Consider the following 24,491-nt stretch of genomic DNA (forward strand, 5'->3'; position numbering starts at 1 on the left):
ACGTGTGTCTCAGGGCTTGTTATGGGCTTTGTGTCAAAGTATTTGCATTGTTGTTTACTCCTTTGGGTGAAATCTGAGTTTGTGTGATTTAAACTTTCTCTGCTCTGCTGTTCCTCGTGTTTCCAACAGGTAGCACTTTATACAAAACAAAACCAAAAAACCCACCCCAAAACCCTCTCTCTTCTAAAGCTTACTCAAAGCATCTGGGTGAATCATTCAAATGGCTGGAACTATTCAGTCACTTACATAACTTTTAAATCTCAAATAAGGCACAGAACTGTGTACTTGCTATTTGGTGACTTTGGTTTTTGAAGTATTTAGCAAAAAGTGGGCGCACGCGTGGTGTTCCTAATACTCTGTAAATGGTTTTGTCCTTGGTGTTTTCCTAAGGCGTTATGAAAAAAAACATGAAGTATGATTTAAAATTTACATTACAACACAAACTGTGCAGACTTTCTGCAGAAAACTTACAGGCCTGTAACTTCTGGAAAACTCGGCAGCTTTATATGAACTCAAGGCCCGCATCTAAGAGTCAACAGCTTCATTGCAGGCCATATACATTGCAACACGAGAGATGTCCTCAACCAGAGGGGAGGTGAGCAAATATTTTTGGGGTGGTTTTTAACTCTTAGAATCGTTTAGGTTGGAAAAGACTTTTAAGATCATTGAGTCCAACTGTTAACCTAGCACTGCCAAGTGCACCGCTAAACCAAGTTCCTAAGTGCCACAACTACACGTGGCTCCAAGTTTCCAAATGCTGCTTCTATGGGTTTAAGTCTAGGGTGATGTAGACCAAGTGCCTTTTTTTTTTTTTTTTTTTTCTTTAGGCATACCAGAATGAGTTTTCCTTGCTTGCAGGCAGCATCTTGTGTTTTCCTTAGCCACTCTCTGCGAGGTTAAGCGCAGGTCACTGAGCTGTGCTACCCTGCAGGGTTGAGATGTCACCTCCCCAGCAGTGACACGTGGCCAGCTGCTATGGGACAGCCTGCTTGGGGCCTTTTGGCTAGGGGTTCATGAGTAGCTACACACACCAACTTCTTCCCACACATCTCTTTGGAGCTCCAGTTAGCCACAGATGATCGAATATGGGCTTTGTGGTGGTATATCACAATTTAAGAATGAGTAAAATAACTTTGCAGCCCATTGATAATTTGTTCTCTTCTTGGTGCACTGCAGTTTTTAATTTCTTGGGGTGAAAAAGCCAGCTATCTTTTAAAGACTTAAAGGTGCTGCTTCTGCTTCCTCAGGTGTTTTTTCAGGACATGGTACTCAGATTGCGAGAACTATGTGTACACCGTATCTTGAGCTGCCAGAAAAACACCCAGACCCTGTCTTGATGCTTGGTTTTGGAAGGGCAGGGGATTGTAGACCAACTGGTACCTGCATCATCACCCCTCCGGTGTGGCAAAGCTCTGCTGATGGCTCTCACTTCTTTAGCTACTTTGCTCAAAAGCTTATGGATATTGTAAACTCTCACAGGTAGAGCTGTCAAAGAAATGCTAAAAGTGAGCTGGCTGTTAGCCCCAAGCAGGACTATTGAGGTGGTTTTTTACCAGCTGTGTCCTATTTTCCTACCTCTTTGCACCTTTCCTAGAGTCTTGTGCTGCCTGTCTCCTTTCTGACAGCAGTTCCCCATGTCCTCTGCCCCATGAGCTGTCTTCTTTGCAGTCAGCTATCAATTTCTTATCACTCTCTTTACCTTTTTGCTGGATTTTTGTGGCTCACACTGATCAATAGATTTTATTGATGGAGGACAAGATGGATAGACTGTGCATGGTAGTAGTAGTTTAGGAAAAAAATTGCTAAAAGCACAGGCAAGTGCTTCTGATTTGTGACAGTGTTGTACGTGTCCATTTCTGTCCTTCCTGTCTGTGCAGTGTACACTGCTGGAAATATCAATAGGTAATTAAATATAAAATATTGTAAATCTCACCAGTTCATTATAAATTGCGGAGGAATTTGTTTTGAGGGAGAATTATTTTGGGACAGAGCATTTTGTAGGTGGCCGATGATTTGCAGGGTGGTGAGTTACAAAGTGAGGTGGCAGGTCTGGGGTAGGGAATCTGTGGAGGAGATGCTTGTGGGATGCTGCCATTCCTTGAACTTAGCCCATCTCTTCCTCTTTGTGCTCTTTATTTTCAAGGATGAATGTGCTAAAAAATGAAATACATAAAAAGGGTTAACTTGTTATTAGTAAGATGACTGACCAAGAGGCCTTTTTTCCTCCTGAAAACTCCTTCATTCCGTAACTTTAGTATTAGTGCTGATGGTGTCTTCTGTTTTGTGTTCTTGGTAGCACTTTTGGACATGGGTGCTTTGCATTTAGGACTGAGGAGGCCTGATTTTGGTGATACTTTGAATAGCCCAACCCAAAGATATCGTGCGTCTTAGAAGGATCATCGTTATCCAGGAGCTGATCATTCTTATCGAAGAGCCTGGTTCTGCATTCCTGTGTAACTGTAAAGAAATGGTCACATAGGGTGGGAGCAGCGCTGGTGAATCCAGTGTTTTGGGGTCTGAGCGTTACAAGTGGTCAATGCTTTAGAAAAAGCGTGCATGCCTCTTTCTTGGGGCTGGCGGTGGAGAGAAAGGTCTGCTCCAGGCTGGGGGTTCCCACAGTCTGGGAACAGACTGTAACTCAGTGTGATACTGAGGCAGCTGGATGGAAGGTATCTATTTAAATTAAGTACACCATGAAAAGAAACACGAAATTGGCAGCACGAAGGAAAAGGAGAATTGTGAGGCTGGATACACGGTGGGATGCTTTTGGATGTAAGTGCCTGGCTTCACTTGGAAATACAATTGCTGGTCTGCTTTTTTTTTTTTTTCTGCTGCGTTCTTCATTTGGAGCATTGTTTGTGCTAGCCTTGAACATTTACTGCCGAAGCTCTTCGTGTGGGCAGCTGTGGAAGTCTGTTTTCCATCTTTCAGAAGATTCCAGCTAGTTAGGTTGCTTTTGTCATTCAATTTTCTCTTGTTTACGAGGGCATTAGGAAGCTGGAATACAAGCAGCATGTTTTTTGCCCTAGGAAACATCAGGAGTCCAATCACCATTCCAGAAATTCCTCTCGGTTCATTTTTCTCTGTAACAGAGCTCAAAAAGATTCTGAATGCTGTAAATGTAAATCTGAAAAGGTCAAACCTCATGTATGCCAGAGACAGGAGTACAGGATGACAACGATGCAGGGGCACAGATGAATTTTAAACCATGGATTGAGAACGGTATGTTCAGAGAAAACTGTCAAAGTACATGCCTTGGGTATTGAGGAGGAGTTTGAGGTAAAGCAGCGAGGATTTCTCTTGCATTATTTGGTGACTTCTTAGCATATAGCAGAGAGGGATCAAACCACAAGATTTATGGCTAGGAAAAAGGGTAAGAATTGCATAAACTGGGGTTGTTCGTTGCTTCCACTTGCTTTGCCTGTGGCACCCCAGTGGCAGAGGAGTGCCTGGGGAAGCAGCACAGCAAGGGGTTTTCCCGTTGGCCATAGTCGCCTTGAGTATGGGCTGATGCAGAGCTTGCAGCTGAGACTCGTTTCTGTTCTGTTCACGAGTGAGCTTGCTGGTTTTGTGCTGAAAGCCTGTCCAAAGGCTTCAGTTTGGATGAAGTCCTTCTTGTATAGCACTTCAATAATGGTGGGATTGGCTTTGCCTTGATGCATTTCCAATTCAAGAAGTGAAAAACGGTATACAGTGCTGGGGGAATCTCATCTAGAGTAACAGAATTGACAAATGTCAAGTGTTTTCAGCTGCTCCTTTGCACGTGGTGTACAAAGGATGAACAATTTTTGCTGGCTGGGTGTCTGGCATATTGAAATGTGGGCCAGAATTGATTTTTCAGGGAGGGCATGGATTTGCACTGCTGGTTTGACGAGGCTGTCACTGCAGCACTGCCTCAGGATGCTGTTGAGCCAGCAAAAGGCAGCACAGCAGTGTGTGAGATGAACTGGGCTGGCTTCTCTGCCACTGGCTGGAGGAAGGGAAAACAAGAATAGCTGTTGGTGTAAAACATTGGAAGATGCAGCCAAAGCTGATGGAGGCATTTGTCATTTAGCAAAGTATGAATTAATGGGTTTTTTTGTTTTAAATAACATACAGGTAGGCTAATATGTTCAGGATAATAATGTGCACTAGTTCTAGGAAATGAGAAACTGAGAATATGAATGTTTTCTTAGTGGTGAATGCCTTGGAGCATGGGAAATGCCGGCAGACTCCTCATCCCTGTCGGCACCAGTGCTGCTTAGCCACTGCCAGCTTCGTCATCCTGAGACCCCACCTTGCTGTTAATGTCTTGAAGTGACTTGGCACTAGGAGAAAATCTTATGGTATTTAAATCATTTCAGGGAATGACCTAAGCTAGAAATGAAGGGTGTAAGGTGCTGGGAAGTGCCTTTCACCGCCGTGTGCCATGACTACCAGGAGCTGGCTAGTGCCTCTCCAGACCGTGGACTGAGTGGGTTGTGTGCGGTGGTTCTTGAGCCGGGCAGAGGGATGGGTGTGCTTCCTGAATGCAATGGGAGAGCAAGCCCCTGTGCCCTTGCCTCAGCTTCATTTCATACATGGTCTGTTTTAGGGCTGTTCATCTGTATTTGGTGTCCACCTTGGGCTTTTCTTCTGCAGACTGTGCAGTGCACAAAATTAATATTGCTGTTATGGTGCAGGGAGAGGTGGTTCCTATGGGTCACCAGTAAGCAGGGAAGGCAGTTTTGTAGTGGGAAACCAGGAACCCACCATCTAAGGAAACTGTCAATGTACAGTCACTCTCTCCAACCCTGAAAGAGGGGAGGATAAAGCTTACAGAAAGGCATTTCCAGCTGGAAATGCCAGGTCCTCTTTATACCATTTTTAATTTTTCTCACCATATTTTTTTGATGTATGGTGCGTTTACTGAACATGCTGTTACTTGCTGTTCCTGTAAACTAATGGAATATATTATTGTATTAGGATAATAATTGTATACCTATACATGCATATCATCTATACATATACAAGCATTTATATAAATGTGTTAATTGATGTGATAACATTGTCTTCTATATAGTAAGCCTTTTATTTTATGATCTTCAACAAATATAATATGGATTTGGAAAGGCATTATGAAGGAAAAAGCATTACTTTTAAATTTATTTATTTAGAGAGAGAGTTCAAGGCCCCTTATGCATTAAACAAAAATATTCTTTAAAGATGTTAGCTCATAACTCCAGGCAGCATATGTCTCCTCTCCAGAGAGTGCTACTTGTGAAAGCAGCATCGCTTGTGAGGGAATCACTGACTTGAAAAAGACTGGGTTATTTTGTCCAATCTGCTGTAGTTCAGAGCCTTTTCATCTTTGTGGCTATTTAACAGAACCAGAAGCGTAACCCAGCGACTCATATCTGTGTTTTCTGCTGGAAAAAAAAAAAAATCTCACCCAGCAGCATGGGAGAGGAGTGAGTGCTCAGACTTGTCATGAACACTTCTGGTTGCACCAGTGTGGGGTTTCTGGATACTTTTTCTAGCATGTCCCAATTAATAATTTGGTGATTTCAAGCTGCCATCTTTCTACGTGCTTCCTGCCCGCCCTGAGAAGTCTTGAATCTGTTTTGTGGCTTTCCTAAATGTATGTGTAGAATCGCTCTCTGGCCGTTTCAATGTTGGTAGGGCTTTGGCGCAGCTTCCAAGCAGATCAGAGCAGTAGGATGGCCCATTCCATGCAGTGCCGTGCCCACGAGATCAGCAGCAAAGGCACCAGACTCCCACATTGTTGGGAATAGGTTGTTGCATGGCCACATCTGCCTCGCTCTTCGAAAATCTGTTTCATGGTAGTATGAGATGTTAATTTTGATTTGCCCACTGCCCCGTTTGCTGGTAATCTTTTTTCAATGTCTTTCCCCTTCCATGGGAAGGAGGGACCCCTCCACTGGGAGAAGCTTTAATGGACTTCTGATGGCTTTCTGGGAGGTGCTACTTGGCTTTCGGTTGGGACAGACAGAAAGCTGTGGGAGGCTTGGCTTTAAGCTGAGAAATGGGGGATAAATAACTTCAGGTTAAAAAAAAAAACAAACAACAAAACAACCAACAACAAAACAAAACCTGAAATCCTTTTTTTTCTGATTACTTCTAGGTAAATGGTACCTTAAGGAGTATCTTCAGCAGTAAAGACAAGTTTCTTAATTTACACTTTTCTAGTTGTAGTCATCAAACAAAAACCAGTATAACAAAACAGGAGTGACTTAAAAAAAATCCTTGATTTTTTTCGGACATTTTTTGATTACTAAGAATGATGACACTTCTTGGTGTTGCTGTTTTTACAAGTTGGCTTATTGTGTTGCTTGCAAATCTCAGTCTTTGTTTTATTTAGCTGTGGTTTTAAATTTCCTGCTTGTGGTGGGGTACATGTTTGTCAAATGCTCTATAGCTAGGACTGTGCGGCTTGCCTTTCCGCTTGCAGTTATCGGGTTACGGTGGCGTTTGCTTCACAGTTCGGTGTGCAAGCTGGCAGCACGTGGCTATATTCAGCATAACCTGCAGCAGCAGCTCCTGTCAACTCGTGTGCGACTTAGTCTGATGTTTTCAGTGGTCATACATCAGTGTTTGGTTTTGCTTGAACTTGGGAGGGAGCTTTTAAATAAAAACTGTGTTCTTGCTAATGTCTTACACTCGTTGGGTTAATTCAGTTTTGAAACTACTGTATTAATTTCATTTTTGGAATGGGATTTTTTTTTTTTTTTTTTTTTGGAGGGAAGGAGAAGATCATTGGGAAGACCCTTAGGGCAACTTAAGAAGTCTTCTGATGGCATATGGGCTGTTGGGACACTGCAGCTGGTATCTTAGACTTTCCTGAGCTGAGAATGGGGACTTCACTGTTGGTCCAACACATTTTTGGTTGCATGATGTTTTTGTGGTTCACAGTATGTTGCTTGCAGTTCATCCGCTAAGTTTCCCTGCTTATGAAGGTAAAACCTGGTGACTGCATTGGAGCAAGCTGAGCAGTGCCTTTGGTTAGGAGGGGGATCAGATGTTAAAGCGTACAGCAAACCTTCTACCTGCTGTAGTATTTGGAGACCTCTACAGAACTTTTTTTAGAACTTTTTTTTTTCTTTTGTAACACACACAAAATATTTCATCATGCAGTCATCTGATTCTGTATTCAGAGAAATCCTCACGGATTTCAGACCTCACCTAGGTGTTAAAACTCCTGAGATTTCTTATTATACATTAACGCTGTCTCCGGACAGACCTCGTGCGCTGCACGCATCCGGGTGGCCGCGACATTTACGCAAGTGCAGTCCGTGGGGTGGTTTGACACTTTTTAGTCCCCTGTGAGACTGCACGTTGCAGGTAAAAGCTTACATGCTCAAAAGGAATGGACGAGTAATACTCCTTAATGTGCTTTTTCATTTCTTTTGTCCTATGTGTCATGGAAACTTCGGCACAGAATAGAGTTGTGAATTTATTTTGGTGCATTTTGCTGTTAAACTTAACATGCCTTTTTGTTGTCCGAAGCTGTTCAGCACTGTCAGTCAGGTGAGTCTAAGTATCTCGCAAGTTGTTTGGGGTGAAAGGAGTCCGTACTGGTCAGGTAAGGAGTAGACTGGTGCGTAATTTTATCAAAGCAACCTGGCACAGCAGGTGGGCATTTTGGCTGCGTGCAACCACTGAGCAACATTAACCTTAAGATAAAAGGGAGGGAGGATGGCGGATGATATTTTTTTGCACCCCCCTGGTACTGAGGGCCTGGCGTTATTTTGAACATGTGCAAAGTCCAACATTTTGGGTTGGCCCCATGGTAACATGGGCTTGCTTCTGCTTGGCTTGGAAATGGGAGTTGCTCCTCAACAGACCAGAGACTAGAAACTTCTGTTTCAAAATGTGCTATTCTCATGTTACTGTGTTTAATGCAATTTAAAATGCTTTTACTGTAGAAAATCTATATTACTAATATTACCTAATATTACTATATTAGACACGGAAAAATGATCGATTGTCGTAAAGTGATGAGAAAAAACCATGATGTATTACATGAGCATTTCAGCTTGTGTTAACCTCCTATTTTGCAACAGAACAGGAAAAAAAGAACTTTCGAGTGCGAGGGAGAAGTTGTTGATTGTACCTTTTTCGTGGTGTTGGCGAGGTTTTCCTCTGCCAGAGTTTTCCATTGCCTTTCCATCGTCAGGGTGAATCAAAGCAGGCGCTGAGGTTAGGTGTTGGGAGCTGTCTTCTGGGTGAGTCACGGTCTCTCTCCCCAAGGTGCATGCTGAAGCTGGTTTCTGTGAGCAGTCTCACTTTCATGAGAATAATACTTTTACTTTCATCAACAACAGGGACTACTGGCAAAGTGTAAACCAGCCTGGGTTTCTCCTAGACATGAAAAGATATCCAGGGGAGTCTCAGGTTTATGAGAAATGCAACAGTTTGGAGACTGAGGATAAAGATTTTGCACTATTTGAAATGCACACTTTTTATCCAAAAGGAAACTTGTGTTCCAGCATCCTGGGTCTCACAGATGTGAGTTTGGCGAAATGCCTGATCCGAGTGGAGTGTAAGAGACTTTCCTTGCGAAAAACATGGAGAGTGGAAGGAATTGCTGCAGTGGAAGAGCCTGAGTTTGGCAGAAAGACAGAGCTGGAAGCATGCACTATGAAGCCCACGTAACCTCATGGATGAAAATAAAAGGTGCCTAGAGCATAACATAGAGGAACACATGGCAGCACGCTCCTTGTGGCATCCGACAAAACATCTCTTTGTGCTTCTGAGGTCTTGTGCCTTTTCAGCTGGCCAACAGTGTAGCTCTGCTTTCCCTTCCCATCAAGGTTTCTTTCTTTGAGTAGTTCCTAGCACCTTCTCTGATGTCCAGCTATACAGCCAGCAGTTAAAATAGTGCATCCTGTTATGAGAAAAAAATCTGGAAGCAAGCTGGAGAACCTTATTCGAGGGAGCCTGCCTTTGGGGTTGGTTATCAAGCTGGGGGAGCAACCTGGGCTTGCGGCACGAACCGTGTTCAACAAGAAGGTCAGGTACTCCGGAGCTTTCTTGGCCTTCAGTGGTTGTGAGGTGGTACAAGTTGCACTTTTCCTGTTGGCAAGTAAGGTTTTCAGAGAACACCTGAATGATGATACTCGTGTTCCTTACCTGCTGGAGGACCTTGCTCTGAGTTAATGGCACGAGGCTGGAAATGACTGCCAAATGTGTGTGCTGGTGATTAAGGCAATAAAAGGAAACATTAAATACTTTCTTGGAACAGAAGGTCTGCCTGTTGAAATCTGCCTAAAACCAAAACAAGACCCTCCATGATCCTGGAAAGATCTGCCACAGCTCCAGTGTGACCTGGGGAGAGCCAGCTGGGAAGAGCTCCTTTATAAACTCCATTGATGGACCGCTACCAAAATTCAATCACAAGCAGTTTAAAAATTACAGTAATGCCTTTGGGATTTCTGCCTTTCTGACAAGAAGTGAAAGGCCTGTTCTCGCTGTCAGTGTTATCATGACAGCGTGAGAAGTCCCTTGCCATCCTCTTGTGCAGGTGTGGACAGATACACCTTTACCTGTCTAACTGGCTTTTGTGGTCTCCATCCAGTGCTCTCTGTACAAAGTGTGTGTTGTCTTTATGGCTCTAATATAAAGCTAGTAATTTCCACAGAAATACTTAGTTTGAGTATTTTAAAATAAAAGAGTCTTTTGAGGAATGGCTCTGCATCCTTATCTTTAGTTAAAAATAAGCTTTCGTCTTTGGCACCTTTGGGGGGTGGTTTATTTTGAGAGTGAAGAGCCAGCTTTCAAGTTTGGAGTATTATGGTCACACTGGGCACAGCTGTTTCGAATTGCATACATTGTTTTAATTGCTGTTTATTCGTGTACTTCCAGGATTGTTTCAGAGTTTAACTGATGATTTTGATTAAACAGTTGCCCTTTGCTGGGCACTGTCTCTGTTGGCTGTTTTGTCTTAAACACCCTGAATTTGCGCTTTGGGAAAGGATTTTGACATCTGGATGTTGGTAATTTTTGGGGTGCCGCACGGCAGCTTCACCCAAAGCAGCACCATGAATTCGGTACTTAAAACCCTGGAGATTGGTGCTTGTTTCTTTCATATGGACTGTCCCTTCACTTGCTGATGGTATCTCAGCTCTTCCTTGCTGGACTATTTCTGGTAGCAACTACTTTGTCTTGATGGTCTATTATATGACTGCACGGAATTAACTGTCCAAACTTTGTACACCAGTTTCTTAAATTTTCATGTGTACCTACTTGAAATGAGGTCAAAACTTGTCTTTTTCCCTTTTTGAGAGAGAGGATGGCATTTGAAAAATGTGATTGCTGTCTTCAATGGGCTTCAGGTGAGCTGCAGTTTAGACTGCTAGTAAGCATGGTCAGCTTGTCTCTGATCCTTAAAATGTTTGACCAAAAGGATTTTTCACTGGTGAGCAACAGATTTTATACTGTTATAGTAACAGGCTTGGATGTGGAGAAGATACCACACGTGACTTTCTTGGGAAGGTAGAGCTGCAGGGGCTGTGCAGGTACCCAAGGAAGATGCATGTGGGTGGGTGAGTTGACAGACCGGCCAGCCCTCCATCTGACTGCTGGCTTTTACCCCAATATAGCGGTACGACCTGAAATGAGTCCCCGCCTGCTGTAGTGCAAATATATATTTAAATACAAATTCTTAGGATGAAGCATTTGACCTGGTGGAAAAAACAGGTAACAGGTAGAAGGAAGAAAGGCATTTGCTTTCAGACCCAATTGAGCTGGCCCTGGCACTGGGTAGGTGGGGAACAGGCTGATCTCACTCAGGATGGGTTAATTGTAAATTCTACCAGTCTGATGGGTGTATGTGAAAATGGAGGGAACTGGGTTTAAACAAATCGCACTGTCCTACATAATTCAAGCCCTGGGGGAGAGGGGAACTGGGGTTACTGTGATACATGGGGGATAAAGATGCAAGGCACCAGCACTCATGGAGTTGTTGTTGCCGAGTGTGTTGTCCTGATGCTTGTTGAATAAGGTTGGTGTGACAGCAGGGAGGTGAGAAGAGCCCTCTCAGGGTCTTGCTTAAGCTTCTGGAGTTGTAGGTCTCCGATAAGCTGTGTGTAAAGCAGACATGTCCAGTCCAGCTTCTGTGACAGTGCTGTTTGTTTTTTGCCTTTGCAAGCTTTTGCAGATCTCTGAAGGATTTTTTCACTTGTGTGGGGTTTTTCCCCAGTATTTTAGCTCTTGTTTTGTAGAAGAAAGGCTTGATGGAGCATTCTGAAAGGTTGAAACTTGAAGCCTTGCACTCTGACAGCCACCTGGGACCCAGCAGCTCCATCAAACCCAAGTCGTGCTCTGTTTGCTGACGATCCTGTTTCCATGTCTCTCTATTTATTTTCCTCAACAAAAATTTCTCCCTTTTTTCCTCTGCTCTTTCCAATTCTGCCATCCACTTAAGAAGCTGCAGCTTGTAAGGCGAGAAGGCATCTGCTTAGTAGTGAAATTGTAGATGGTTCCTGTTGCCAGCAGTGTCCAGGGAGGGGTCCAAGCATCAGTTTCCTTTGCCTCTTTTCTCCCTGCCTTCTGCTTCATCCAGGAATTTTCCCCAGGTTAGCCTGCTTTCTGAAAGCAGTAATGTAATGGGTTGATGAGTAATTATTATCCCTTCCCTTTTCTGCTGTGGAAAGGATCAGAACTCTTGGACACAGCCTGCCTTGGAAGTAGTTTCATGGATGAGTCTTATTTAGCATGTGTGCTAGCAAAATGCAGGGGTAAGGAAGGAAACCCATGCCGTTTGGTTCATATAACATACAGTTGCTTCCCTCTTTAACAAGGCAAGCCTTTTCTCTGCTTGGTATCTCATTAGCTTGAACATAGTGTCCTGTGTGGCCAGGAGCTGGAATCTTATTTGAAGCTGTAGAAGAGCCAGGCTATCTTTCAGCTGGATTTCTTCCTGACAGTTTATTCAGCTGGAGAGAAAGGAAAATTAAGCAGGTTATTGAACCTTCTCTCCTGCCTTTAAAATGTGCTTCGTAGGTCTCCTTCTGCTGACAATTGCAGATAATTTCAAGGTTTTTTTTTTTTCTTTCCTCTCTTCATTTTTGTATCACCAATCACCAGTTTTAAAAACCTACTGAAATATTAGTTTTGATTAAAGTGGCATTATATCTGTGTATTTGTAGCTATCAAATGTGAATTCATGTGTTCTGAATAGTCCATGATTGTGAAATGGCCGGATGCCAGCAGCACCTCTCCGGCTGAATGCCAAGGGAGTCCTGTGGAGTTTGCTTTTTTTTTTAGTGCTGAAGTTCATGGGATCTGTCTCAGCAAATTAAGCACCTCACATTGATAATACTGGTCTCCTGTAGAAATATTTATCTCTGATTGTGGAATACTGGCTTTACCCCATTCACGTACCACGAAGGATGGAAAGTTTTGTTCACTTTTGATAAAAGGCTACATTTAAACTTTAAAAAAACCCAAACAACCAAACAACCACCATGCAGTTAGCAGGGAGCAGGAATATTTTGAAGAATGGCCCTTGAAAGAGACTGTTGGCTGAACATAATATTCCAGAATTAAGTTGAATGCTTGGACTACGCTAATTTCTTGAGGACAGTCACCTTTTCAGATGGATAGCACCCTGCAGATGGTGGCAGATTGTACCCTCCTCCACTCTTGCCAGGAGTGTGTGCTCACTGACAGAATAAAAGCAGTAAGGATGAAGCTATCCATAAGAGTTGATGAATCCCTTGCCTTTAAAATTGTAGTGTTTTGTGCCAGGGAAAATATCTATGAATATATTTATAGTAATAAACAGCGTAGTCTCGGTTCCTTCATTGCAAGTGGGGAAATTACTGTTCCACCACGTCTGTGAAAGTGGAATCTACTTTTAGATGCTTTGAAATGGTAGTCTCTTTTTTTCTCTGGGATTTAAAAATATCTGAAGTCCAAATTTTAAAAATCTGTACATTAATTGACATGAAGATATTATATACAGACTATCTAAAGCTGGTAGGTAATGGCTGGTACTATATCAGGAACAGGTAGACTGGGACAATTTTCCTGCTGCCTGGTGTTAATAGTCATTGACTTTCTATCAGATGGGGCTGGGACAACAGGGAAGTGCTGTGCAAAGTACCAGTTTGGTTCTGCATGTAGTGTCTCATCTGAGATGGATTTAACATCAGGACGTAGCGGGATCCTGCAGACCCCACCATAAGTCTCCCAGCACTCTGGGGAGACAGGGACACAATGATGTGTTTTATTCCCCATGTGGTGGGAACCCTGACCTGTCCTCTTGGGGCTCGAGGTAGCGCTAGGCAGGAGAAGGTGTTGGATGCCCACCACTGAGTACCTCCTGATGTTGGCTGCACAAGAGAGACTGTGGGAAATGATTGGGTAAGCTAAGCCTAAAATAGAGCCAGGTCTCTGACACAGTACTGTCCTGGTATGGCATGCTTAATGGTGACTGTGTGTATGAAATAAGATAGCAGTCTTTTCTGCCTGTAACTGGAGATGTAAAACTGTCGGGTATTCAGAGTGACCGGTGGCTGCGTGCAGGAGGAGATTGCCTACGGGAGGTGTTGAAGCTCTCAAATGGAGGCTGAGCCGGCTCCTACCTTAGGAGTCAGAGCACATTTGGGAACGGTTGAGACGCTGGTGTTCAATACACCTTTGTGGTAGGCTGCATTTCCTAGGTAGGTGTTTGGCATTGAATGGGAGCAGGTGTGTTTCTTGGTGTTCCATCTTGCCTGAGTAAGACTGAGTAATCTCTCAGACTACCAAGGTGCAACAAGTGATCAAGACATAGGATACTTGTTTTGCTTCTACTGGAAGTGCGTGCTCGAGCTTGTCCATAATTGGACTTTGTGGTTATTTTCTCTGTACCACATGAGCTGATTTTGAAACTTGTTACAGAAGAATAGAATGAAAACCAACATTAAATATGGATATTTTCGGCTTAAAAGGAAAAATCCACATCAAAAGTGTACTATACATGCTGTTTCTTTAATGTGGTAATTCTTTCCTTTGTATTTTATTTTTTCTTCACTTAATGCTTTGTCTGTCTGCGGGACGGTGGAAAGGCTGGCTGTAGGGGGTACAGTGGAAAGGCTGGCTGTAGGGGGTTCTGACTTTCCTTGCCCAAAGGGGGAAGCAAGTCTACTGAAATGGCTAGCTGTTCCTTTTTGCTGTAATTATGTCAGACCACTTTCAGTGAGCTTTATCTCTTTGATCTAATGCATAGGTTACCACAGACCTTAGATACTTGCATTTACATGTAAATGATTATTTTATTACCATGGATTTCCAAAATGACATCTCTTTCAAATTTTGTGGAGTTGAAGTCTTCAGAGTCTGCTGAAGAGACTGAAGATTGTCAAGTTTAGTTGGAGTTGTGTTATCCTCCCACTGCAAAGAATTAAGGAAAATAATGGCATAAGAAGTAGAATGGTTTTACGATTTGGCATTTGAAGAGTAGTGTATTGTCATTTGGATATTGATCTGTAAACACCTCGAGGACCACAGCGTTTCCTGTTTTAACGCATCTTAGGTATTTGGCTTCTAGGATAACTTCCTAGTAATATATTAAAGGTTGCTTTTCTAACCAAAGTGGGATCTACTGGATTTATCTTTACTAGCTTCTGGATAGGAAAGCAGAGAGAAGCTCTTGTAGACATTATACCTGAGTGTGAAATATTCATGTAGATTATAATGCAAAAGAAAGCTTGAAACCCATCATAGTTCTTGCTTATGGGGTGCTTAGTGCTGTGGTCTGCTGCTGGCTTCAGTGGAACCTGCCATCTGGATCTATGAATGCCTCTGGAGTAATCAGTATTATCAAGGGCCTGAAGGAGGCTTACAATTCCAGATATGTCAACCTCTTGTATAACTGAGGTGGACATCAGCCTGACCTAGTTTCTACTGCATCAAAAGTAAGAAGTCAGAATTATGGCAAATTAAATATATACAAGACCATACTGATGATATTTATGCATTATGTCACTCACTGGCAATGGAAGGTGGCTAACTTGGATATTAGATGTAGTAGTATTAATAAAAAACCCCAACCAAAACAACCCTATATAAACAGAATTGGATTAGCTTTCATCTAAATGGGTGTTTTCTTGGATTATACTTGCAGGCCAAAAGCTAACATATTTAGAGCCCAACTCAAAAAAAGATTTTTTTTTTTTTTTTTTTTTCTCTCCTCTCCTATGCTCTGTTCTGCCTGTGGAGATCTGCAGCATTTTATTTTTACCATCCACCTTTAAAGTATGAGTAAATAGTGCTTAAATACTACGTTTGTTTTTGTTGAATTCTATAAGCTGTTGTGACGCACTGGATTTTTATAGCAGTGGCAGTCGATTCCAATTGAAACCATAATTGGTATTTCGACTTGATAGCTGCTGTAAATCTCAAAAAAAGGGAAGAGCAGGATGCTCTCATTTTGTTAGGCTGCTTCTCTTTCGGATGCATAGTGCATCTTCCAGCTCTCTGGGCTAATTAAAATGCCATTACAGTACATGTGGTGCTACAATACAGTCTAGGGAGACTTCCAAAAATAGATTCTTGAGTGCAGACAAATTAGAGAGGAAATATGCACTGAGTATTTTCTCATAGGTTTAAAGAGAAATAATCCATTTGCTGCCTTAATTGCTTTCTTGTAAATGTTGAAGACTTTTTTTTTTTTGTAAATTTCAAATGAGTAGACAAATAATTAATATGTCCATGATAATTACTATTCTCTTTACTAATATTTTAACTTGTTACATGCTATAGCCATTAATATGCAAGTCAGGATGTTTTAGTGGACTGTGCTTAACAGTCAGGGACAGAGGCTTCTACTCCTCAGCGATCCTATTTTAGCTGTCTGGTATCCCAAGGCTACAAGGTTAGTGCATGGTCTGGTTTTAGAAATACAGCAATACAATTGACCAGAACCACCCACTCACCGACCCCAAATCCTGCCAAGAAGTAGCCCAGATAAATACTTTTTGCATGTTGTTCAGCAAAACAACCCCCCAACTCGTGTATAAAATGCAAGATACTTCTTATAGTGTGACTGTGGTACATATATACTGATAGTAGGGAAAAAAATAGATGTTCTTGGGCCTGGAAGAGGCCCATGAAATTGCCGTGGGATTACACATGTAACAGAGACAGCGCATAACTCCCTGGGCAGTGCCAGCAAGAGTGAGGAGCTCTCACTTTTCACAGCATGTACCTCCCCGTAAGCTGCTGACAGCAGCCTGATGGCAAGGGACGAGCCTTGCGCTGGCTTGCAGACCACTGTGCAGCCTTAATCAGAGGGAAGGAGCTGAGGGAAGGGGAAGGCATGAAGAACAACAGCTCCTGATGGTGATAGCAAGTGCCATGCAGGATCAGCTCTGTGGAGTTCAGCAGATTATGCTGATGGTGTCATGTAGAGGCCGTGTGGGGTTGTTTCGAAGCTTGCTTTAGGACTGCATTTAGTCCAGTCCCTCGGATACATGTCCCCATTAGTGGCTGGAGTGTGTTAGGCGGGGTGTTTTGGGTTGAGTTTGAGGTGTATCCCCCCCCCCTCCTCCCCCAAAAATGCAGTCTGTGTGCTCACACTGCTCCATGATGCAACCAAAAATATGGGATGTGGAAAAGTATGGGAAGCAGGGCAGCCAGGGACTTGCTCCAAGAGCCCGCTCCAGATCCAAAGTGAAAGCTGATCCTGCCAATGCTCCTCTTTCAACGTAACCCTGGTCAAGCATGCACTAGCTCATCTCTTGAGTGAAGACAACTGTGAGCCTGGTTCTGTCTTCGAGCCTTTTTACGAAGTGCAGTATTGTTGTGTTTAAGTGTCTTTGAGTTGTATTGTGAAGCAGATAGGAAGGTGACATGGTTGGAGAGAAGGGGAATGGATCTTTCTTTGTGAGACAAATTCACAATTGTTTTACTAGAAAGCAGTGAGGAGAACAAAGTAATTGTTTGCTTGATGACAACTACAAATTCAGGAGTCGTTGATCCAGAAACATCCCCTTTCTTTCTGTCCTTAGTGAAAGCTTTATTTTAAGTGTGGATGCACGCTCTTGAAAGGATGTGGTTGGGATAGTCTCTCAGATGCCAACTGATGGCTATTTATCCTGGGCTTACTGTCAGCTGCCTTGTTTTGCCTGAGGCTTTTTATCGATTGGGCACTGAGAAATTACAGCTTCTTTCTATTTTGGCTTGGAAGGCGTGGGGGCAAGCTTCTGACCTGTATCTTCCTGGGATAAAAATAGCCAAAATAATCTGGTAACTGCCTTGCGAGTGGTTTGCAAAGAAACGGTTATCGGATTCATCACCAGTCACTTGGACTATTGCAGATGTCTTATTGGGATGTCTTATTGCTCAACAGTTTTCCTCTGCACTCCTTTTTCTTATCTAGGAACTGGAAATATGCAAACAAAAAGCTCTAGTTTCTACTGTATTACTGAGAACGGTAGAGTCCATCGGAGGTATTGCAATTTGCATGCCAAGCCCACCCTAAAAACGGCTTGGAAAAGAACCCGAAGCTGTGAATGGCAAGTGGCAGTAGCTGCCTTGTGTGGAGGATGTGGACTGGTGGTTCAATGGCAAGGTCTCAGGTTTTAGCACTTGTTGCTTACAGGGGGAGTAATTCCCCGCCTTCTCAGAAATAACTGATTGCTGCTATGTAGTGAAGTGTTGTCCAGAAAGTATGTAGCTAAAGACAACCAGAAATGTATTTGGTCGAGAGGTCTCAAACTCTCTGCATTAGCAGATAATTGCTCATCCTGAAAAAGTCTCAGGGCCACTGTATCATCTTTCTTCAACTGAGAACAGGCTGATGTTGGAAAAACTACCAAGTTCTGCAGACCCTCTATCTCATTTTTTAAAATCTTTTCTCAGAGGTTTCTCCTTGATTGCCTACAATTCATCTTCTGGTGTTGAATCTGAAACTGAGGGCAGCGCTTTGGCCACAGAGGCTGTCACGTCCCTGAGTAATGACCTCCCCTGCCTTGCATATGCACCTGCTAATGCATCCTGGAATGAACTGATGTCTTCTGCATCATTGGCAAATGGTGGATGCTCAGTTTTGTAAAGTCCTTTGGCTTTTCTTTGTTGTATCCTTGCTTTGCCAGGTATTTCTCGTTCGTAGTTGTACATTTGACTATTAGTAATAATATCACCATCATCAAGGTGGTAGGGTTTTACTCATTTGTCATTGAACCTTGCATCCATCCATTTTCCAACTTGTCGTTGAATTTTGCATCTCGTGCTCCAAATGGGGATCTCTGTGGTGTAAGGGAAGACCTGAGTTTTAAATGCAACTTTACTGCTTTTACCAGTAAATTGTGAACTACCGCAATACACTGGATATAACAGATCCAGAAGTAGATGGTGACTGATGGGCTTTTTAAACCAGGTGTGTACTTGGTTTAGGGCAATTCATGCAGACCTGATTTTCTTACTGACGTGTGCCCCATGTAGCCTCTCAATGTGGATTGTTGCTTTTTGGTTTTGTTTTTCAGGTTTTTTTGTTTGTGTTTTTTTAGAAAACTTGACTAAAATCAAAACTGTTTTTGCCAGTTTGCCAGCCAGACATACTGACAGAGAAACAAATCATTTGCCTGCCTTCAGCTTCACCTTGATCCGTCTTGCTTTTCCTGCTACCTGATTTTTTGTTCTGCCTCTTGAAATTGTCCTTTCTTTCAGGAAATGAAATCCTAGTTGCCAATGCCGATTTTCTGTGCCTCTTCCTCCTGCCTTTCTCTCCTGCCTTTCTTAAAATTTTAATTCTCTTGCTCTGTAGGACTTTTCCCCTACTCTGGGTGTCCTTTAAAGATAATTGTTGGTTGTTCATCACTTTACTCAAGGCGTTCAAGTAGGCCAGGGTGATTTGCATCAGGTTGAAAGATCTGAATACATGGAAAACTATTTAAATAACCTCTTCATTCCCAGTTCTGCCCTGCATTTTTAAACTCATCAGAGTTAATTATAGTAAGGCTGCTTACAGTTTTCTGCAAGAGCTCACTGAATGCTTCAACCTTCTGTTTTTGTTCTTTTTTTTTTTTTTTTTTTTTTTTTTAAGTAATAAAGCTGTACTTCCCTGTCCTCCTCTGCTTTGGTTTTGCCTTGGATGTTGTTGTTCGTTTTGCTGCTTCATCTTTTCTAAGGGTTTTTATCTGTGCATGTTTCTGTCTTATTCTGGAGCGTTCTGTAGCCATCTTGTCTTTGTTTTTCTATTTTCAACATGTTTAAATCCTGCAAACCCAGCTACTTCCAAACCTGTCCTGGCTATATTTTTAAAGTAACTTAAACAACTCTTTGGAACAAATGAAGATAAAAATAAAGTGTTCAAGTTCCCATCAATGAATAATGGCTTCATCTTAATTAATTAATGAGTAGAAATACCCATCTGGAAATTAAGCTACACTAAATGTTCTCTAACTCGAGCCATAAATCAGACAGGCTGGTGTCTGCCTCCTTCCAGCCTTGATGGACGGTGCAGTTTGTCTTTCCCTTGCGAGCATCTTGGACTGGACAGTCTGCAGCCATCATTTCATTGCCAGCTGCCATCAGCCCAGGGATTAATCTGCCCAGTTCAGCCTCCCTGGTACAGCTGGGACAACTCACCCCTGTGCTTTTCTGATATTTTTGGTTAAATCTTTAGATTGATTCATACAGAACCAATTCAAGAGGACATTTTCTTGACAATTATTTTTAGTAGCTTAGGAAAAATTTGGCTAGTAGAGAGCTTGAAAATACTTTGTAGGTAATCTGGCTTGTCTCAGTACTATTCAAAGCAGGGTTTGTGGCTTGTAAAAGAGTCAAATCATGATTGCAAGGTTTGACCTCTTTGCACTTTCTTTGCTTGTCCATGGCAGTAAGACAAGCTGCTTCCCTTCCCTGTCTGCTTTTTGGGAACTACAGAAGCACCTCTGTGATCTCTTCTAGGCAGTAACAGTGATAAAACTATACAGCTGTGTGTGGCACAGATAATTTTAGTGTCTTCTGTGTTTTTCATTTAGTTTTGTAATTGCCAAAGCTTTCTCTGTAAATACGTGGTGAAGCGTGGAGGGAATTGGAACCGAATACTTTGTAAAGGTAGGATGTGGGGGTAAAACTTTTTTGTAATGGAAACTGATCGTATTCTTTTTGGCATTTGCAGACCCAGACCACTCTTCATCTTAGTGCTTTCTAAGTGTTGGCGTAAACGATTGTCACACAAAGCTTGTCACACAAAGGTCAATTATACATCAATTGATTTAGAAGAGAGTCTCCAGTAACAGTGGTAAGAAACCACAGTGCAGCAGTAGCAGAAAACACGTTTTTCTTGAGGCTTAGATCCCCCCCAGGTGACCAGTTTATCTTCAGGGTGATGGCGCAACAGGATCTGTGAAGCAATGTGGTTGAATATGCAAAACGTAGGGATTTTTTTTCTCTTTTAAAGTTATATATAGAGCAAATGATCACAGCCTAGGACTCCAAAACCCTCCATCTTTCATTGGTCAGATCTCAGGATTTTTTTAACATATAATTCTTTAAAAGTTTGACATAGGTTTAGCTTATCTGTTTGAGAGAACGAATCAACCAAAGCAAGAGCTTTTGTGGGCAGCAGTATTGCTGAGCCAGGAGGAATCCTGCTATATTGGGTGCATGGATTTTAGTACTTGATCAAAATTTGGTGTAGCGCAGTTAGGAATTTAAAGCCTTCCTTCAGACTGGTGTAAGGGACTCTTCTTCTCCTTTCAGAAGGCTTAAGGTTTTTGGTTGCTTTAGTTTGGGTTTTTTTGGTCAGTATTGTGTTGGCACTAGGCAATGATGCTTCATAAATGCAGTGGAATTTTACATTTCCTAATAAACTGATCGCCTAGGCTCTTGAAATTAAATTACTTCTTTGCTTCTTGTAGCATCTTTAGCTCGTTTTAGGAAGCTGGGGAGAGGACAAGAATGTTTAACTGCTTCAAGAGGCCAAGTTTGTGTTCTGGGATTTTTTTAGCTTTGTTTTTGGGCTCCACAAGCCAAGCTAACTCTGCATGTGTGGCAAAGTTTTGAGTCCAAGGCGCTCAGCTTTTTGTTGAGTGAAGCTCATTGATGGTACGAAACATCACAGCTTTGAGTAGTACTGTGCAACCACCACAATCCAGAGCAAAAGAATTTTTTGCATCCCGAGTAGCTGACCCGATGTAGGACTGCACTGATTTTGGGGAATCTCCTGCAGTATCCTGACAGCAAGTGGTATCTGAAACCAGATAGACTCTTCCTGCATTTGTGGAGGTGGCTAGAGTAAGAGTTTTTGGCTTTGGCATATGGCTGTTGGGATGCTGCTGGGAAAAGGACACCACTTGAGTTCCACCTTGGAGAGTCTGGTTACAGAACATAGGCTTCTCTTAAATATGTGCTGTTTCTGCAGTGAGGCATAGTAGCTGTATAAAATGAGCTTGAAACCTCTCCGAGGTTCTGACTTTTTCATTGCTGCTCATGTTTTTTAGTAACAGGGAAGGTGTGTGTATGGGGAGCAACAGAGCAGAACGTGTGTTTGCAGCTACTTCAATTAAAAAAACAAACAAAACCCACCCAAAACTCCTCTAGATGCTAGAAAGCAAGTAAATGGAAATGTCTTCAGCACTGCTTTGCTTCCCAGCATTTTATTAACTATGGAGATGCCAGGGATGCTTGTTCCCACTGCGGGGCTACAGCCTGCAACCATGGCATGGGGACGCCCTGGTGCTACAGCCGTGATGGTTAGGTGCTGCAACCTCTGCGCAGCAACCCGTGGGCTTGCGTGTTCATTCACCCCTCCCCATCGAGATGTGGATGTGCATTTGCAGAGGGAGTGAATGCAGGTGCCCAAGGCATGGCCCGGGTCATCCAATGGGGCTGAACGGACCTGCCTGGATGTGCAAGCTCCTCTCCTGCAGCCGGAAGATGACGCACCTTGTGGCACCCACCTGCAAGTTGCACGAGAGAGGAGGACACAGAGGGCTGGGAAAGAAGGTGGTAGGTTACTGGTAGCAAGTAGGGTGAAGTGATTATGATCTGGACATATCTACCCAAAGGGTTTTCAGAGCAGGGGAAAAAAACAAAAAAAACCCCAAAACCAACTTCTACAGGTAGCATATTTGCTGTGTTGTGATTGCTGGGTGCGTGTACTTAGCGTGGTGAGTGTGAGATAGCTTGCTCTTCAAGGGGAAGGCAAGTGATGTGTCAGCTTGTGTGTTTACATCTTATTTTAACATTTTTTTAATCTATACTAGTAGCCTGGGAGAAGAGGTACCTTATACAAATATTTCCTGATAAACTGCCTCTTTTTTTTTTTTTTTTTAAATAAATAGATAGAGGTTTTTTTTTTTTTTTTTCAGTCACTCAGTACAACAAACACAGAACCTCAGTCTTAACGCAGTTTGGTTTCACTTCCAGTGTTTAAGGTGTCAGTGCTTTAAAAGATGTTCTTAAACGTTCTTCTGTGATTACTCTATTACTCATTTTGAAATAAAGATAGAAGAGTATTGGTTTGTGGTTGGGTTTTTGTGGTTTTTTTTTTTTTTAAATTAGTTGAAAAATGTAGGCACTTTATTTCTTAGAATTAAAAAAAGTCTTAAAAATCCCCACTAACCAACAATTTTGCTAATGATCTTTGATGTACTGGTAAGACTGAAAATTCACAACAAGTGGGGGAGGAAGTCCACGGACGACAAAATAAAAAGCCTGTATCAGTTTGGTCGGCTTTGAAGTGGGTTACCTGCTTCATGCCGGTGCCCTTCCATGGTGTCTGGCCAGCCATGTGAGCCTGCCAAAATAGCTGGTGCTACGGACTTGCGCTAGAAATAGATGGGCTCTTGTCAGTTGTTCTCTGCCAGCAGCTTTGTACTGCTGGAGGTGCGAGTTTAATATGTCACTTGTTCAAAACTGCTGGATGTAGCATGAGAAAAGGCACCTTTGCTCCAACAGCCTCACTGCAAATTGGTGTGTTTGTCAAAATTGACCTGGATTTGTGTCTCAGAGCACCTCAGCTGCTGGTATGGGGCTCTGTTTTGTAGATGAGTCCTTCTCTGAAGGTGCATCTTCATCTGAAATAGTGGAGAAACTGAAAATACTCTATTCCCCAGGAAGCTGTGGGGGCTCCTGGGAATGTTCTTGCCTCTCCCTGCTGCATGCTCCCCTTTCCCGATGCTCTCTTCGGCCGAGCCGTAGCGTGTGCCAGAGCGGGTAGGTGTGCTGTGCTGGCTGGCCGCTGGGGCGGCTGCTGCTTCGTTGCTAGGAGAGCCCAGCAGAGTGATTTTTTTTTTTTTTTTTTTTTTTTTTCTTTAAGCTGCTGGCAGGCTGAACAGATGAATTTTGGGAGCTGCTCGTGGTCCCTGGGCGATGCTGGCGTGTTCAGCACAGAAACATAGCGAAGGTTTCAGCAGCAAGTAGAGATGCAGTTCACCAATGAATTAAAAAATTACTAATGAGGGCTGAGATAGCAAATGCCTGTCTTATAGAAAAAACAAGGCTGTAAAACGCAACATTTTAGTAACTACGGAGGATCATATCTTTTTTGCTATCCATTTAGGCTTTTTGATCTGCAGTGACAACTGGGCTGTGAATCTGGAGAGGCTGATGGCTGAATGTTATTTAAAATAGCGATGTTTTGCTCTACCCCTTCAATCCAGTTGCCTCCTCATTTATTGCCATTTGCTGCTGCTTGTGCAGGTGAAGCTCGGCTGGCCAAGTGTCATCCCACTGACGCTGTAGGTTGGCCACTCAGGTATGGGAAGCCCAGCCACTCTCTTGGCTCTAGAAGTAACAAGGCAAAAGCCAAAAAAATTATAATGCGAATAATCTATATTACTTGTTTGAGAAGGAGAACTCAGCATGGTTATAGTTTAATTTATTGACATATTGCCTGAAGCTGCACTGATGTTTGGGTATGATCACTGGAGGCAAACCCATGCAAGTGATGGAGAAGACCCAACTATGCTTTCTCTACAGAAACCTGGAATGAAGAAAATAGGGAGAAGAAAACAAAGTGTGATTTTATTTATTTTTTTTAACTTTGTATGTTTTTTGATGTTGCAGTGACATCTTAACATTTTTCTAATGCTGTCCTTTGCTTTGAGTGAGAGATATGGGGTGGCTTCTTTGATGTCTCCAGACAGGGTTTGGCTTGATTGTATCTGTGCTGCAGCACAGAGCGCAGAAAGGCGTTAGAGGAGAACAGGTGAGACAGAACTGGCAAAGGTAGAGATATATACAGTGGAACAAATGGGTTTGAGATAAGTTTTCTGTATTCAGGTATTCATAATCTAAGTACTGAAAACATAATTTAGCATTTTTTGCTTCAACTTTTTTTTGGTGGGGGCAGATGGGTGACTAGAAGATCTGGTCTGGCAGTCCACAGCAGTAGGTATTGAGTTCTTCTGTTTTAAACCTACCTGAATGCAAGATACAATCTTTGAAATATTTTAAATAGAGAACTGCTTCAGCAAGATGGATTTCTGCATATCATTTACAAAGTATGTTTTTAATGCCTTTCTGAAATCCAAACTTATGCAAAATGGGGCTTGTTATGCATGTCTATGCAT

The 24,491-nt window shown here is 42.6% G+C and overlaps 1 protein-coding gene across 8 annotated transcripts in view; it reads left to right on the forward strand.

Annotated features, from left to right (window-relative positions):
- Positions 1–24,491, forward strand: part of HDAC4 (histone deacetylase 4) — a 265,136-nt gene that overhangs the window by 77,245 nt on the left and 163,400 nt on the right. The gene's annotated exons all lie outside the window — the stretch shown is intronic.

The sequence above is a fragment of the Harpia harpyja genome, chromosome 7 (assembly GCF_026419915.1).
Source record: "Harpia harpyja isolate bHarHar1 chromosome 7, bHarHar1 primary haplotype, whole genome shotgun sequence".
NCBI classification, from domain to species: domain Eukaryota; kingdom Metazoa; phylum Chordata; class Aves; order Accipitriformes; family Accipitridae; genus Harpia; species Harpia harpyja.